Source organism: Micropterus salmoides, unplaced genomic scaffold, assembly GCF_014851395.1.
Source record: "Micropterus salmoides isolate LMB-PRFRI ecotype aquatic unplaced genomic scaffold, ASM1485139v1 Ms_hic_scaffold_1, whole genome shotgun sequence".
In the NCBI taxonomy this organism is placed as follows: domain Eukaryota; kingdom Metazoa; phylum Chordata; class Actinopteri; order Centrarchiformes; family Centrarchidae; genus Micropterus; species Micropterus salmoides.
Genome location: NW_024040040.1, coordinates 15646962 through 15662343, shown reverse-complemented (window position 1 = coordinate 15662343; position 15382 = coordinate 15646962).

The following is a 15382-nucleotide window of genomic DNA, read 5'->3' as shown; positions in this document are numbered from 1 at the left end:
ATATCAGCTTGTTTGCGATTTGCTCTGCAGTGGAGTCATATCGTGAGATACAGTAACTGCACTGTTTATGGGGAAACAGTGCAGTTGATGTTGCTTCTGGTGTCTGAATTTCAAAACGCTTCTGGTAATGTGATGCAACATTTCTATTGGTAATAGTTCAAAGGAAAGTTGCATCCTCCAACCGTAAGCTCTGAAATCATTTTATTGAGTTTATCTTCAACTAATGAGCTCTGTTAACCCAATTATACCAAAGGCAGTGACCTAATACACAAAAAGAAAGCATGAGTATTGATTTTAATACTAACACATATGGCTTTGCTCTGAAGGATGTGACTTACCAATCCTCTGTGGTTACAACCATATGTTTCCTTTGGTGCAATAATTATCCACAGTGAATCACCACATTTGTTTTCCCATGAAACCCCCTCTCTCTCCCACACGCACACACACACACAAGGGTACATCAACTGGACACATGCTCTACCTTATGGGAAATCCACCACCAGCGGACCTTGGTTACAAATAACCACTTCCTCCCAAGTTGCTCACAGTTGTGCAGCATCTAGTGGACATTTGTAATGTGATCACAGTGCAAAATGTGCACAGGTGTGAGAGGCTCTTCACTGCTCTTTCGTTTGGTTCAGCTGTGTGTAAAGGCGACAGCAGTAAAGTGGCACCAAGTAACTCCAACAACAGTCTTAGTCCTTCTAAGTGAGCATTGTTGAAAAATATGTCCAAAATGACCCCCATGATGCAAGGATTTATGGGTAAAAATACACACGCTCACACCTGGCAGCCAGCAACATGTTTGAAGAACAAAGCATAAGAAAGTGAAATTAACACAAACACAGTTACTACTACTGGAATCAGATCTCCCTTAATTTTGGTTACCAGACTTCTCTGTGCAGGAAACAAGCTTCTTGTGAGTCATGTGACTTTTGAACCAAATACAAAAACAAACACGGTTCAAACCAAACTTTACATGCTAGTGCGTTCTTTGATTTTTGCCCATGACCCTGGTGGAATCACAATTCCACAAAGATTCCAGCTCATATAAATTCATAAATAGCTTCCCTCCTACCTCATAAAGAGCTGTAACCACACTGTGTACACATAGTTAAATATTTGCCTGTATGACAAGGTTTAAAAAGGTGGGATCAAGAATATTGAAGATAAAAGCTGAAAGTGCTTTAGTCTGTAAAGGCGTCGACCTGTGTGTAAATTACCATTGTAAGAGAACCCTTTTGTCTAATGTGACCTGTTTTGTACCATATCTTCTCTCACTCAGAAATGAAGCAGCAGCAAGTGATCAAGTCTTTTTGGATCGACTTTGGTATAAATTCCTCTAAAACATAATTGAGATGATTCTGTTGCTGTTTAACACGAGAAAGGCCCCCTGCATTAGATAATGATTAATCTCTTTCGCATTTTGAAGTTTTGGTGTGAGAATTAAGACTAGGAAAAGGATTCATCTCTGTACAATGGTACAATCAAACTTGTGCACAAAGTCCTTTCTCCAAAACGGAAAGGACAGAGGCAGTATGTACCCTCCTTTTTACATTTTTGGCCTGCGATCTCCCCCTTCTCTTCCCCCACTTCTCTGGTAATTTCCGTTGGGTGATTGAGTCTGAATTCCAGATATCCCACAGTTAAGATTCATGGGCCTGCAGTGTGTGCGGACAGGACACTTGTTAACCCCTTCTACCTTTTATTCTTCTCTTCTAACCTCTCCTGTGCTTTTTTCCATCTTCACCTTCCTCTTCTCTCTTTCTCCTCCCCCACGTCACTGCTCCTCTTATTTCCCTGCAGATCTACCAAGGGTTTATAAACTAGAACCTCCCCCCCGCCTTTCATCCTCCATATTTCTTCTCGGCGCCTCGTCCTCTACTTCGGCTGTCTGATGGACTCATGATAAGGATAATCAGAATTGTTAGCCGCAGGGCTGACATATCTGAAAAGAGGGAGTTTAAGGGAGAAAAAAGGGAGAAAAGGTGTGGGATGAGGTGTGTGTGCAGACTGTGATTGGGCACAAGCCATGGGAATGTACAGACACATTTACTGCATGTGTTCATGTGCATGCTCTCACACGCTTCCTCAAATTCCTGCTTGGTCATGTGGCAAAAAAATATTAATAGCCAACTTAGAGCAGGAGTCACCACCTCTCTATGCTTCAGTAAACACACACATACACAAACACACACTGTTTAGTGTAAATTGTGTTATGAGAAAAAGCTATGAACAGATTAGGTGTCAAAAAGGGTGCAATCACACCAACAGTTCTTTGGTCTAAACAAAAATAAAGACTGAAAAATCTTAGCTTTCATTAGCTTCATAGTGCTAACACGTAAGCAAAGCAGGGTTTAAAGCGAGACTATGCAATGCCATGAAATCTAGCACCATCATCAGTTCAAAATTGTAATTTTGTTTTATGATCAAAGAATGCTCGTCAGCAAATCTTAGCACGCTAACATACATAACTAAAATGGCGAACAAGATAAACATAATATCTGCTAAACATCATTGTAATTGTGAGCATGTTAGCTGATGTTAGCATTTAGCTCAAAGCTGTGCCTAAGTACAGCTTCAGTAGCTGCTAGCATGGCTATAGACTCAAGTCTCGGCATTCTTTAGAACCAGAGCCAAAACGTAGTTTCAGTCCCTCTAACTTTAGCAAAGGAGGACGCTAAAAAGGATGCAATGTTTTCTGTAATTTAACTCAAATTTCAGCTTTGGTTGCTCAGTATGAACACACACCCTACACACATGTGATGACTGGCGGTCTGAAAGCTGGTGCTGTCCACCAGTCATGTTATATCTGCAAATAGTTAACCTCTCAACCGCTGAACATGTGAGATCTGTGGTGTGGTACGCAAACAACTACGGAGGTGGCAGTCACTGAATTTCAAACCTTTCTGCAGCTAACAGTGGATTCGGAGGGTAAAAGCTGCTCTTACAATGAGGCTGGCATGATGAAACACATACACACTCTTAAGCAGGGACATCTAAAGACAGAGTGCAGGTCATGATCTTTTCATTCCCCCTTGGCTTTGAACTGAAGTCCTTTGTTACTTGGTTGATCTGAGGTAAACCGCAACGCTGCATCTCACTTCCTCGCTTTCAGCCAACATGTATCACTAGTCTCATTCCAAAAGGGGAACTTTAGCAAAACAAAAACACACAATGTGCTGGTTCACAGCTTAGAGGAAGTAACAGTTAACAGGAAGATGGCAGTCATGTAGTCTGGCATGAAAGCATGTTTTACTCAAATCAAGTGGAAACACTTACTAGCAGGGCTGAAATAGTGTAACCCACATGTTTGTTTTGGGACTTTTTTTTTACTTTTCCTCAAAATAAAAGCTAATAAAATTGATTTGCATTAACAATAACTTTTAACTTTTGATTTGATGCCCAAAAGCTTGACTTAATGACTTTTAGCGAGTGTCTTTTCATAATTATCTATAAAAGCAAAAACACATGGTTAATTTTACAAGCAATTAACCTTCTTGTGAGCATAAATTGCTTCTTATGCACCCAACCTCCTCCTAAGGAGGAAAAGAAGCGCGGAGACTCTTGGGTTAACTGTGTGTACTCTGATACTGACAGTCGGTGAGACACAGCAGCTGTGGCCAGGGGTGGAAAAGGGGAAATGTTTCTCCACGCAGTGCAAAGGTTCACAATCTCACTTTGGCTGCCTCAACATGGTTACATAACAGCGAACATGCGAATTAAAAAAAGGCAGGAAACAGAAAAAAGAGGGGAAAGTTAGAAGAGAGAAAGAGAGAGAGAGAGAGAGAGAAAGGGGAGGAGGGAGAGAAACCAGATGATGTCATGCATTTCATAGTAAGAGAAGGGGATCAAGTCAGCAGGGCAATCACACACTTTCTCTCATTCTTTTAGTCAGAGCAAGATGCCAAAACTCTGAGCGAGTGCAGACCTCGAATTTCAGCAGATGTGGCAAACTGGCCTTATTTGGCATCCCAGGGAAGCAAAAAGGAAGGAAGGAGGTGGCAAGGGCCAAAATTCCACATCAGGTTTTTATCAAACCAAGACTGATGTGGAGACGGCAGCAGCCTCGGCTTGCCTGCAACAAAAGCTGAATAACAGTACCTGGAGGCTATCAGATCAGCCATTTTGAGGCCTGAAGTCTTTTCCTTCAAGTAAACACAGACACATTTCTGGCCTCCAATAGCTTTCTACTGAGCTGTATTCTTCTTTAGTTGCAGAGATGCAAAGAAATAATGATTTGGAGCTCTGCTGGGTGATAAGAACAAAAGGAATAAGGATTTTAGCTGCAAAAAACACACATCGAAAATCATCTCTGAGCTCATGTAGAGGGTTCTTTGTCTGTCACTGATTCAGCGCTGCGACCTCACAGCACAAACAGTTCATTTTGACACATAAAGACACATTCAGCCGCTCACATCTGACAAAACAACCAACAGGAAACAGAACAGACACCTCCTTGTCTGCTCTGTGCTCGCCGTTTTCAGAAATAGCCGCCCCCCGTTATCAAACCTGGGTCACACTTCCTGTCTTTCTGCTGTATGTGTTCGCACAAGGGTTTCTGGGTAAGGACTGGAGGTACAGAAAGGCCCGCCCACCTCTGCATGCAGCAGGAAGTCAGCGTTCCCACTTCCTCTTCGGGGGAGAGTGAATGCAGAAGTGTAGATGGTTTAGGCAGGAGAAAGGTCGCTCTCACTTCTCTATCTGCACCTATTTGTTGTCCTCTTCCTCCCTGTTATCATTTCTCAGCCCATTTTGTTGCCTGGTGCCTTCCCACTGAGAACTGGCAAAGCATTAATTATCACAACACAACAGGACCTTAGCAAAGCCATTCATAACAAAACATGGATAAAACATTAAAGAGCTGCAGTAGCATTTGGGTTTTGTGCCAGTGGGACAAGTTATTTCTAAAGTCAGTAATTTGTGCTGTAAAATGCACCATACAGGAGGCTAAGATATCAATTTCTGCACCTATTCAAGAGTCCAAAATACAGTGCAGATAAGATAAAAGGACCGAGGAAGATGAGGCACGTTGAAGACAACCAGGTGGACAGGAAGCCTACTGTAATTTACTAGAAGTGTAACTCCCACAATGCACTGTACTTCAGAGAATTATGTAAAACGGACCAAAAGTATCCAAAGTATCAATGCTAACTGCTGCACCACTATGCCACCTAGCTGAGAGAGTGTTAAGACTTTAAGGTGTCAGTCAGTAAGCTTCAATCGAAGTGTTTGTCAGATGGTCAAGCAAGGTCTGACCTTTTTATACACAGTCTATGGGTCTGACACGCAATGCATTGCTCTCAGTGGTTAAAATACTCACCTGCTACACTTTACTGGTAACCTTTAAGTATAATATATCATAAAAGTTTTATCTTATAATAATAAAAGTACAATATTACACTTGCCTCAGTTATACAGAAGCAAAACTTGTTTGCTCTTAGTGTTTGTCTCTAGGGTCTCTGAGCATGCTCTTTGACCATGAGCCAATTAAAACAAAACAACCACAGCTCAGTGTCAAGCAGGTTTTTGATTGGCTGCCTATTAAGCTACCCTGCAAAACACAGCAGCATTGAAACTACCTCGACTCTTAATGCGCCCACACACTGACAACAAACAGGGTGACATATTACTGTGAAAACAGCACACATTTGGAGGTGTACTTTCTTTCTTTTTAATGATGTATGATAAAGTAGTAATAAACACAATGATATAACAGAGATATCTAGTGAATAGGATATGATTTTAATGAAAAGCAAGGGTTTAAAGTAAATATGTGGAAGCAATACATGTAGTTGCTGATATATTATATGGATAGTGAAATAAAACCCTGTTCTTGACAAGTTAGATGCTGCTGGCTTACTTCTCAGGCTGCTGTCCTCGCCTTTATAAACACACCATCCCTCCACATTCCTGAAACAATGACTGCTCTCTGTACAACAAACTGTGGTTCTTCAGCTCAGGGACAGTGGAGAAAAAAACCCTCTTGATGTGGTAACATATTGTCCTTGTAATGGGAAGGTTATCTGACTGGTTTCAGTGTAACAAAGGAAGGGACAGCCCACATTCTTTAGAGCTGACCTCACGTTTGAAAACTATTATACCTGCCCTAAAAGTTGAGTGTAAATCCAAAAACCAGCAGAGTTTGAGGTGGATTATGTGTTGCAACACAAACTTTCTCTAATTACTGTTTCTTGGTACATTCTTAGCACCTGATAAGAGGAACTTTCAGTCAGAATCTCACCAAAAAAATGTTAAAGATGAATGGAGTTCAGCACTAAGTAAATATATAATATATAAGATCTTAATGAGAGTTCCTCTTTCCTTTCTGCAAAAGAGTGCAGCAGATAGTGTCTGTTTCTGGGAGCTACGTGGAGAACAAAATGTTTCATCATTTATTTCTCACTTTCTTCTTCTTTCTCTTCCCTGAACGATGCACTTCTGAGCGTAAAGTCTTTTATCATAGCCTCGATTACCGGAGATAAGGGGCCAGATTGGGTAAATTCCTGAACAGAAAACAGGAGTTAATTTGTGTCCAAATATGGCTGCATGCTGGCACTTGGCGAGGAGCAAAAAGTGAGGTAAGAGGGACAGATTTGGGCCTGTGTGTGTGTGTTCCACATGGACGTCCCAAAAGTCAAAAGCTCATTTTTCAGCACCCATGCTGTGAAAACAAGAGAGCAAACGCCTGACCCCAGGTAGAGCCTCAAAGCAATGACATTTGAAAAGGTGCTGATAAGTTTATGCTCGGTGGACCTGCTGTGCACAAACAGGCAGTTTGTTTCCAGTCACAAAGATGCCCTCACACATATTTTCTGGCTGTCCAGGAAGTCTCATGCATATTAATTTTCTTCCTCTTACATTACCTGCCACAGTCAGTTCATCACCCATCAATGCATGCGCACACACACACACATACACACAGAATGAACAACAAAGGCTGCTAATGAGCAGGAATGCCCACAGATCAGTGAAACAGCACGGCAGCTGTCGCAGCAGGGGGTCCTCTTATTGGTCGGCTGTTGTCCACGGCCAACAGTGCCCCCCAATCAGACAATAGCACGCCTGGCTTTCCCCACCACGGGTGTGTTAATACAGTACAGAAAAAAAGCACAACGAGCAGAAAGGACTTGAGGGGAGTTAGGAGGGGGAAGTGGGTGACGGTTTGAAGGGGTGCAGGGGTGAGTCACTTCAGCTGCTACAAGATGAAAAACTTTCTCTCCCCTTTTATCCAGAGGGCCAACTTTGTGGTTAAAAGCTACAGTATAGGAAATGCGTCAAGAAGAAACACTGTTGGGGAGCATTATCAATCGAAAGGCAGGAATGACAGTACACTTCCTATCTCAAGATAAAATTTTGCACATTGCATTTTTAAAGGCTGCTTCCTGTCTTGGTGCCATTAGGACTGTTTCCAAGAGTTAGGTTGAATCTAGCTGTGTTTTGCTAATGTCTTACATTTAGAGTATTTTCAAATTCTGTGTTTCTGTTGTAAATACATTGCATTCAACTCTCCATCTTATCGTGTAAATTTGGTGTAAATTGAGCCTTAAAACACTTAAAGGGTAACTACATATTGAAATTCTGCTAGAAACTCCCTCCCAGCATGTTTAAAAAATGCAACAGAGGAGTGAGGGGGCAATGACTGTTAGACGTGTGGCCTCTTGGCTACATAGTGTGAGGTTCAGGCGACACGGGGGAGATTGATTGACCACTGCTCAGTGTAGCATGGACAGTGGTGTAGAGCTGGTAGCTAACAGCCATGAGAAGCTACTGTCAGACTCTATTGTTTCTCTGCTGGAGTGTTTCTCTGCTGGAGTCTGGTGGAGCTTTGACAGGAACTACAAGCACATCTGCGGCCCTTTGAGAGAGTCACTGTGTGGGATCCTATGTGAGCTATTGTCTCTACTACAAAAGGCAATCTCTCTCAGGTGCGTGAGGGGGTGTCAGTACATAGCCATAGCCCTGCTGTTCATTGCGGTTAACGTTACTGTTCCTCAGCCCAAAATATCTTCTTAAGCTTCTATATGAGTCAAATTTGACCGAATATTTAAATTCAGATGCCATAATCGTTTAAATACGGGGATAGCTCTGCATATTTTTCCTGGAAGGCTTTGATGGTGCTGCACTTGCTTGTACAAAAGACAAATTACATTAATAGTTTTCTAATGAATGAAAAAAGAGAGCTTGAGAGAGTTCAAACCCTTCTTACTTTCTTACCTCCACACAGATGGCCAATCACGTGCGGTGAGGTGGTTGTGAATGTTTGATTGACTTTTTCAGAAAGTTACAAAAATGTACATGCTTCACATTCACTGTAGCCAGTAGAATCTACTTAATCTCCCTGGTGTATAATAAGTAGAAATGTTACTTTCTACCTTTAAATTCCACATATCATCATACTGCACGTGCCCAGTGCCTCGCAGACTCAATGAAACACAATAGTTATTCATAACATCCCAAGCATCCACAGACTTAAACGTCACTCTTAATTCACCTACATGTGTGTGATGACATAAGTGTAACAGAAGCGGTTACAGTAATTCCCATCTGCTGCAGCGGCTCAGTCTAATGTCTGAGGAATGCACAACAGGATACTTTGGCTGGGGGAGGAGGAATGTTTGCAATTATGGCTGGTCTGCGTGTACTGAATGTGTGTGTGAGTGAGTGAGTGAGTGTGTGTGTGTGTGTGTGTGTGTGTGTGTGTGTGTGTGTGTAACAGGGCTGATGGACAAAGGAAGAGAAAAATGGGCCTGAGGGACAATGGCAACAGTCTAGTTCAAAATCACTTTATAAATAAAATGGTGAGCGTATATCTGTGTGTGTGTGTGTGTGTGTGTGTGTGTGTGTGTGTGTGTGTGTGTGTGCGTGTGCTCCTACATGCAAACCACTCCTCCACAATTTGTCTACCTTCACTGAGCAAATTACATAAGATGAGGTCTGATTGGGTGCTTTTAAGCATGACAACTGGACTGGTTTGCACAGATGCATCACGGTGGATTATGGGTAATATTAGACAGTTGCATGAAGGGCAGACTGTCTGTCTGACTGACTGTTTTCTCAGTGTCTGTGGGCTATACTGATATTAATAATCACATGAATACAGTGGCAGGGTTGTAAACAGAAAACAAGGAGAAAAACAATAGTATTAATCTTTATTTGTGGAGCCCATTTAAAAATAAAAGTCCCACAGTATTTCAGGGGTAAATTATAAACAGAACAGTGAAACAAAACAACCAGAATTTGTGATGGGCAGTTGGGAGCAGATTATATAAGACTGCATTACAAGAAAAAAACTCTTAATAGAAGACTATGGAGGACCAACCCTGCCAAAATCCAAAATAAATAAAGGACTAAATAAATAAATTAACATGCTATTAAAAGCACCAAAATAATATCAAATATGTAGGCATTAATTCATTCATACATGTAACATAAATTGATATTTCTGTTTAATTAGCTTCATTATTAATCCGGTTTATTTATTTATTTCATTTTCAATGTATTTTATTTATGTATGTATTTATGCATGTACTATGTATTATTTTTCCTTATTTTTCATTTTCTGGTTTTCTCTCATTAGTTACTTTTATCATCAGCTCAATGTCCTCTTGATATGACACAATGATCAGAGCTTTCAAATGGTTTTATGTTCTCAGCAATGTTTTCCTACATCGAATGTGGAATGCATGTTTCTCTGGGTCAGTATTTTAAAATCACCCACCTATAGATTATTTAGCTTAGTATGTTATAATGCCCACAAATGTTATTTGGCAAGATAGTTTTCTTGACTTTAGACATCAATATCTCCACAGTGGCAGAACAGACTTGTACCATTCAAATTGCATTTAAAACATCCATCTCTCTTAGGTTATTTTTTTATTTCAGCTGCAAGGTTAGTCCATACTAATCTTTACAATGTTCATTTATATCAAGAGGCAATCAAAGGACCCTGTGAAGATAGGGATGATCCTGTTAGGAGAGCAACTGCAACTGCAGCTTCGGATAACAGCTACTTTAGTAACAAGTAGTGCTATCTGTCCATCAATAAAATCTGTAAATCCCTGAAAGCTGAGGCAGAGTCGCCTGTAGCCTACGGTGTGTGGGAGCAAGGCTTTAAAGACAATCATTGCACTGATTGAACAAATTGGCAAAAAGTAGACCCCATGACACACCTCGAATGACATCCCCTTCATTTGCATAATGAAGCAGAAATGCATAAAGAAATGTAAAAGAAAACACATATACAGAAGCAAATTAAAAAAGAAATATCAATTTATGTCAATTAATTAATGCCTAGATTTATTTTTTAGATAATTTTTAGTCCATTTAATGGCATATTTACATCTGTTGAGTCATTTTTTAATTTTTTAATTCTGTATTTTGGCAGTTTTAGTCCTCCACAGTCAGTGGATTAGCTTTCTTGATTTTCACGGGCAGGTCAATCTACGTTTAAATCTTCTTATTGAAGACATTAAAGTCAAAGTAAAACGATGGATCCATCGTGCTGTTAAGTTTGTATTTTGCTCGTAAAATAGAATCTAACAAGATAGCCTAACTAGCCTCCATTAAGAAAGATGAAGCTAGTTATCTAAACTTGCTAATGTGAGCACTGATTCCCATGACACGTTGCTTTTCATTCATGTTTTGCTGAATCACTGTCAGCTCTTCCACAGTCGAAGTTTGTTAGCCTATATACAGTAAAGGAGGGGGTTTAGCTAGCGTTAGTGGTCTCTCTCATGGGTCCAGTTGTAGTGACTGCAAATACTGTGAAAACTCACAGCAACAGGTATTTATGTACCTCAGCACTCCGTATGTTACTCAGTATATTTGTGATAAGTCACAACACAAAGTAACTGAGTAAATGGCGTACAGAGTGCTGAAATCAGATGTGGCTAAGCAACAACTAACATCTTCAGCCTCCAAGTCAATTTGTGGTTGTTGAAATTGAAGTTATATTATATCTCCTGGTGAAAACTAATATAGCAGGCGCTATCACGGCAGGAAGAATAAGTACAACTGAAATTACTTATTTTTGAAGTAATTTTTACAATTTCTACCAAGAAGCCTATACAAACTATACACACTGATTTCGAAGAAACCACAACATTTATTTCAGTCCAGCTTTAAGCAGCTCAGAAAGTTTCACCTGAAATCTGGTAGTCACACCCACTCTTTATATTTCTAGGAATTTCTGACTTGTCAGAGCCAGAAGTAGACAGAAGATAGCAAACCTTTCCACTGGGTGATAGTGGCAGGCTTGTGCATGCTGGTCCCCTATATTACACTGCAATGACACACCCACGCACGGCCGGTGAAACACAAGCTGAGCTCCAAACACTCTCCCCTGGGTCTGAAGCAAATTGACGGATCAGCTAGTTTGAGTCGATTTCTCAAGCCATCTGCTCACTTTTGGCCCCGGCAAGCATTTCCATGACAACGCAATGTTGATCAATGGAGGAGAGTCTTATTTAAGTCTGCAATCTGTTCATGTGGTGAAGTTAATTCTCTACTGCTTCCTTTGTATGTTTATTAAAATGACTGCTGGTGACCGCTGATATGGCCTGACAGAGATGTAATCCTGGATGTACATTTTCATAACAGAGGGGAACTCGCTGTTGTTGGGAACATAAACACATGTTTCTTACAGGAATGAAAAATAATACACATGGATTATATCACGTTTTAAAGGACACGAAGGCATGACACTCACCAAAATAGGATCTCCAGAAACACCCTGAAATAACGTTTACTTTGCTTTTTACCCAGCTGTGATTCTGTTTAAATGTAAACCAGATCACAGTCTAATTTCAGATGTAGAGGAAGTTTACACAGTGGTTTTGACAATGCAACCCAGGCCTAGCAAACAAAACAGAACATCCCCTCCGCTGCTCCAGTTCCCATATAAACTGGTCGGCTCCTTTTGTCTGCGAGGAGATCCTCTTTCCTGTGACCTTTTCTCCCACGTTCTAAACACGAGTTTTCAATTCCTCAGAGGTTCGTCCACTCCCACTCATGTAAAGCTGTGTTATTTTCAGATTAAAACCTTAAGTCAGTTTCAATAGTGGTGCAACCTACTGAATCATATCTTGTAAAAGTGTCACAGTGGAGGAATTTGTAAGGTGTTAAATGTCCATCACAATGCAGCACATAATGTACCATGACTTGGAACGTATCTAACCAGTTTTACTTTGTGTTTAGAGAAAAAATAAATAGTGTAAAACTCACGTTTAGCTATAAGATACTCTTTGCATCAAAACCACAAAATGAAATGAATTGAAGAGTGCAATTTGCTGCCCGTTTCAAGTAAGTAGATGTAATAGGGGGCTTTCAGCACTTTCATTTGTTGTTAATTACAGACTGTGTATTTAAAGCACAGATAAGGAGATACATGGCTGCCTTCTTGATTGACAATTAACACTTGCAAACCTTATAGCAGAACTGCAAAACTGTACTTTAAAAGGTGAAAGTCAGAGTTAATGCAGTCTAGAAGTTTTGTCTACTTTATTAGGTTTTTCCTATTTCATTATATTCAATGCCCTTTAGTTTAATTTGCTTTAATTCTGATTCTACAGCCAGGAGACGGTTATCTTACATTAGCTGGAAAGCGGCAAGCAGACAACTTTAGGTTTTGTACTTGTCAAAGTAGTCTTAAGGGGTGCAGGTGGATTTTGTTACTTTTGGACAAAACCAAGCTAGAGCTGTATCTCAATTTGGATACTATGTACTTACTTACATTTCGCAGCACACTTACCGGAAATGACAGTCGTTACTTTTGACTGGTTCTTCTTTAATTGTAACCGGTGGATCATTATCGCCATCATTTGACTGCAACTGTCACTCGCCAAAATATCTGCCGGCATGTTTGCTCACTTGACTTAAATTCAGTTTGATCAAAATAAAAAAAAAATACTTCTGCTTTTACAATTGCAACCGCTACAGCTTCCTTGGTCGTTTAAAAATATGTTGGTGGTCCCTCCCCTTCCACAACATAGCCAAGATGGTAACTGTTGAGTGTCAGAAGTGTCCGCTGTTCCACACTCAACTTTTTAACCGTTATGTAGCATCCGGGTACTCATAGTGCACTGCATTTTGCCATACTTGTAGTGTGCACTACACTCAAAATAGCTAGTTAGTAGTTACTAGTCAGCTAGACAGTTATGAGCTGGTATCAATCTTCTCATCGGACTCTCAGTAAGAAATGCATAAATGCATTTCCCAAAATGCCAGAAATGTCAATGAGTGGTTTAAAGGGGTTTTTGATTTGACTTATTTCATCACATTTTCATTTGCAGCCCTCAGTTTGATTCCCTGGGTTTTACACTTATAACATGTTAATTTGTAAGCTTTACATGTGCTGATAAACTCTTTAGCTTCACAGAGCCAGGTTAGCAGTTTCACCCTGCTTCCAGCTGCGCTTACATCTCCTGGCTGCTTCATTTGTAGCCTAAAGAAATAAAAGGCTGAGGGTGACTCATCTCACCCCTCAGCAAGACAGCAAATGTATATTTCTTAAACTAACTACTCCTTTAATGTTAAATAAGTAATTTTACTTTTACTGCAGTAAAATTGCAACATGGTTGGGCTTTGTTTCCTAGCATTTCTTTGTGTCCTTGCTAGGAACCCTGCCCGCTAATTCAGCATATATTGCAGTGGATGACCGTGTCAAATAAATGCTTGAAATGTAGGTAAGTTATGTCAACTCCAGCTTTGACAACAGCAGGAAGCAAAAAGGATGGATTGAATGGCTTCGAGGTACCTCAAACCCTATCTTTACGACTGTCTATCTCTCTGTCTCTCAAGAGTTATATAAGGTCCCGCCTGAGGAATCTGACAGGACCTGCATGTCTGAAGTATCTGGCAGCACTCTCTATCTGATCAGCATCTTGTCAGGGTGGATTAGTGTGTGTGTGTGTGAGTGTGTGTGTGTGTGTGTTTTCTTTGACAGTCTGGTGGGTGCTGGCAAACTCAGTACTAATTACGACATGTCTATTCTTGATTAGGTTGAGTTTGCTGTTAGAATGTGCGAATTTTCAGTATTAAAATAGAATTGCACAACAAATTCTGCATTGCATTAAACATCAGCTTTAGTTTTAAGGCAATGTTTAGCTGCCAATGAGTCAATTTGCATGAAGCATTATGCTGTTAAAAATTCACATATGAGATACTAAACATAATATCGCAGCAAACAATTATTTACTATTTCAAGATACGGTGGGGTAATGGCGTCCTGAGCAGAGTATGACATCACACTCTCTCTGTTTGATGTCATCCGAATTTTGGTAACCAGTCTGGCAGTGCATAAATGCTGTTTTTGTCAATGGAGACTGGTGGGCCATAGAACCCATTTGTTTTGGTCTGAAATACATGGTGATGTAGTGCGACATTTAGTGGCACGTACAGCTCCTTTAAACTAACAGTTAATATCTACCATAAAACCATCCTAAGCTCTTGCTGCTGTCAGGAACATGCATCAGCATGTCCCTTCTATTGAAAGTAAGTGTGCTTTGCGACATGCAGCCTTACTGTAGCTAGAAGCACAAGTTGTCCTATTTATCGGCACAGAGCCCGGCCTTGCAATCCAACTAAACCATTTCAACCCTCTGGCACCCAGGCACTCCTGCTGCCAAGCCCTGATATGGCATAGATGTGCAAAAGAGAGAATCCATTTAGCAGCGCTGTTCCAGTGTCTGTGCAAATTGATTAGCTTCTAATGGCTACGGGTTGTCTATGGGGCGATCTGTCCAGTGGATGCAGGAATGCAAGAGGCTGCCAGGCCCATACATTAGCCTATTGTTTCTATCAGATGTTGACAAGCTGTATCTAGTCCACCAGTATCTATTTTCATCACCCTGTTAACCTGGTGGAATGTAAATGTGATGTAAATCTGTTAAAATAGTTGTATGTCCTTTCTACTGTTTTAAGACCCTGTTTGTATGGTTTGAGTTTGACATTTACCACTTAAGGCTGTTAAAAACTGCTGTTTGTCTCTACTTGTCTAGACTTCCCAAGGTGTTTATCATTGTTCCGTTAAATGCACATGACTTCAAAGGTGTCAATACACTCTACTACTTTGTTTGGTTGGTTTAATTGTTACAATCTTAACTATTTTACTGAACATGGACATTTCTTCAAGCAGTATTATATAGCAACCCTAATTCAGGTACTCCAGTATTAGTGGGACTTTGCCTTTCCACACTGGATTATGCAGATAGATCCAGATCCCGATGAATAAGTACACATACAGTGTCTGAACTGTGCACACTGCTTAAATTTCCAGTTTCTTTGCATTTATCACAAGAAATCAGCCCAATAGCACTGATGTCTAGACGTTTTAAAATCTGATCCAAACCATATCTGGACCAGAGCCACATTATTCCTT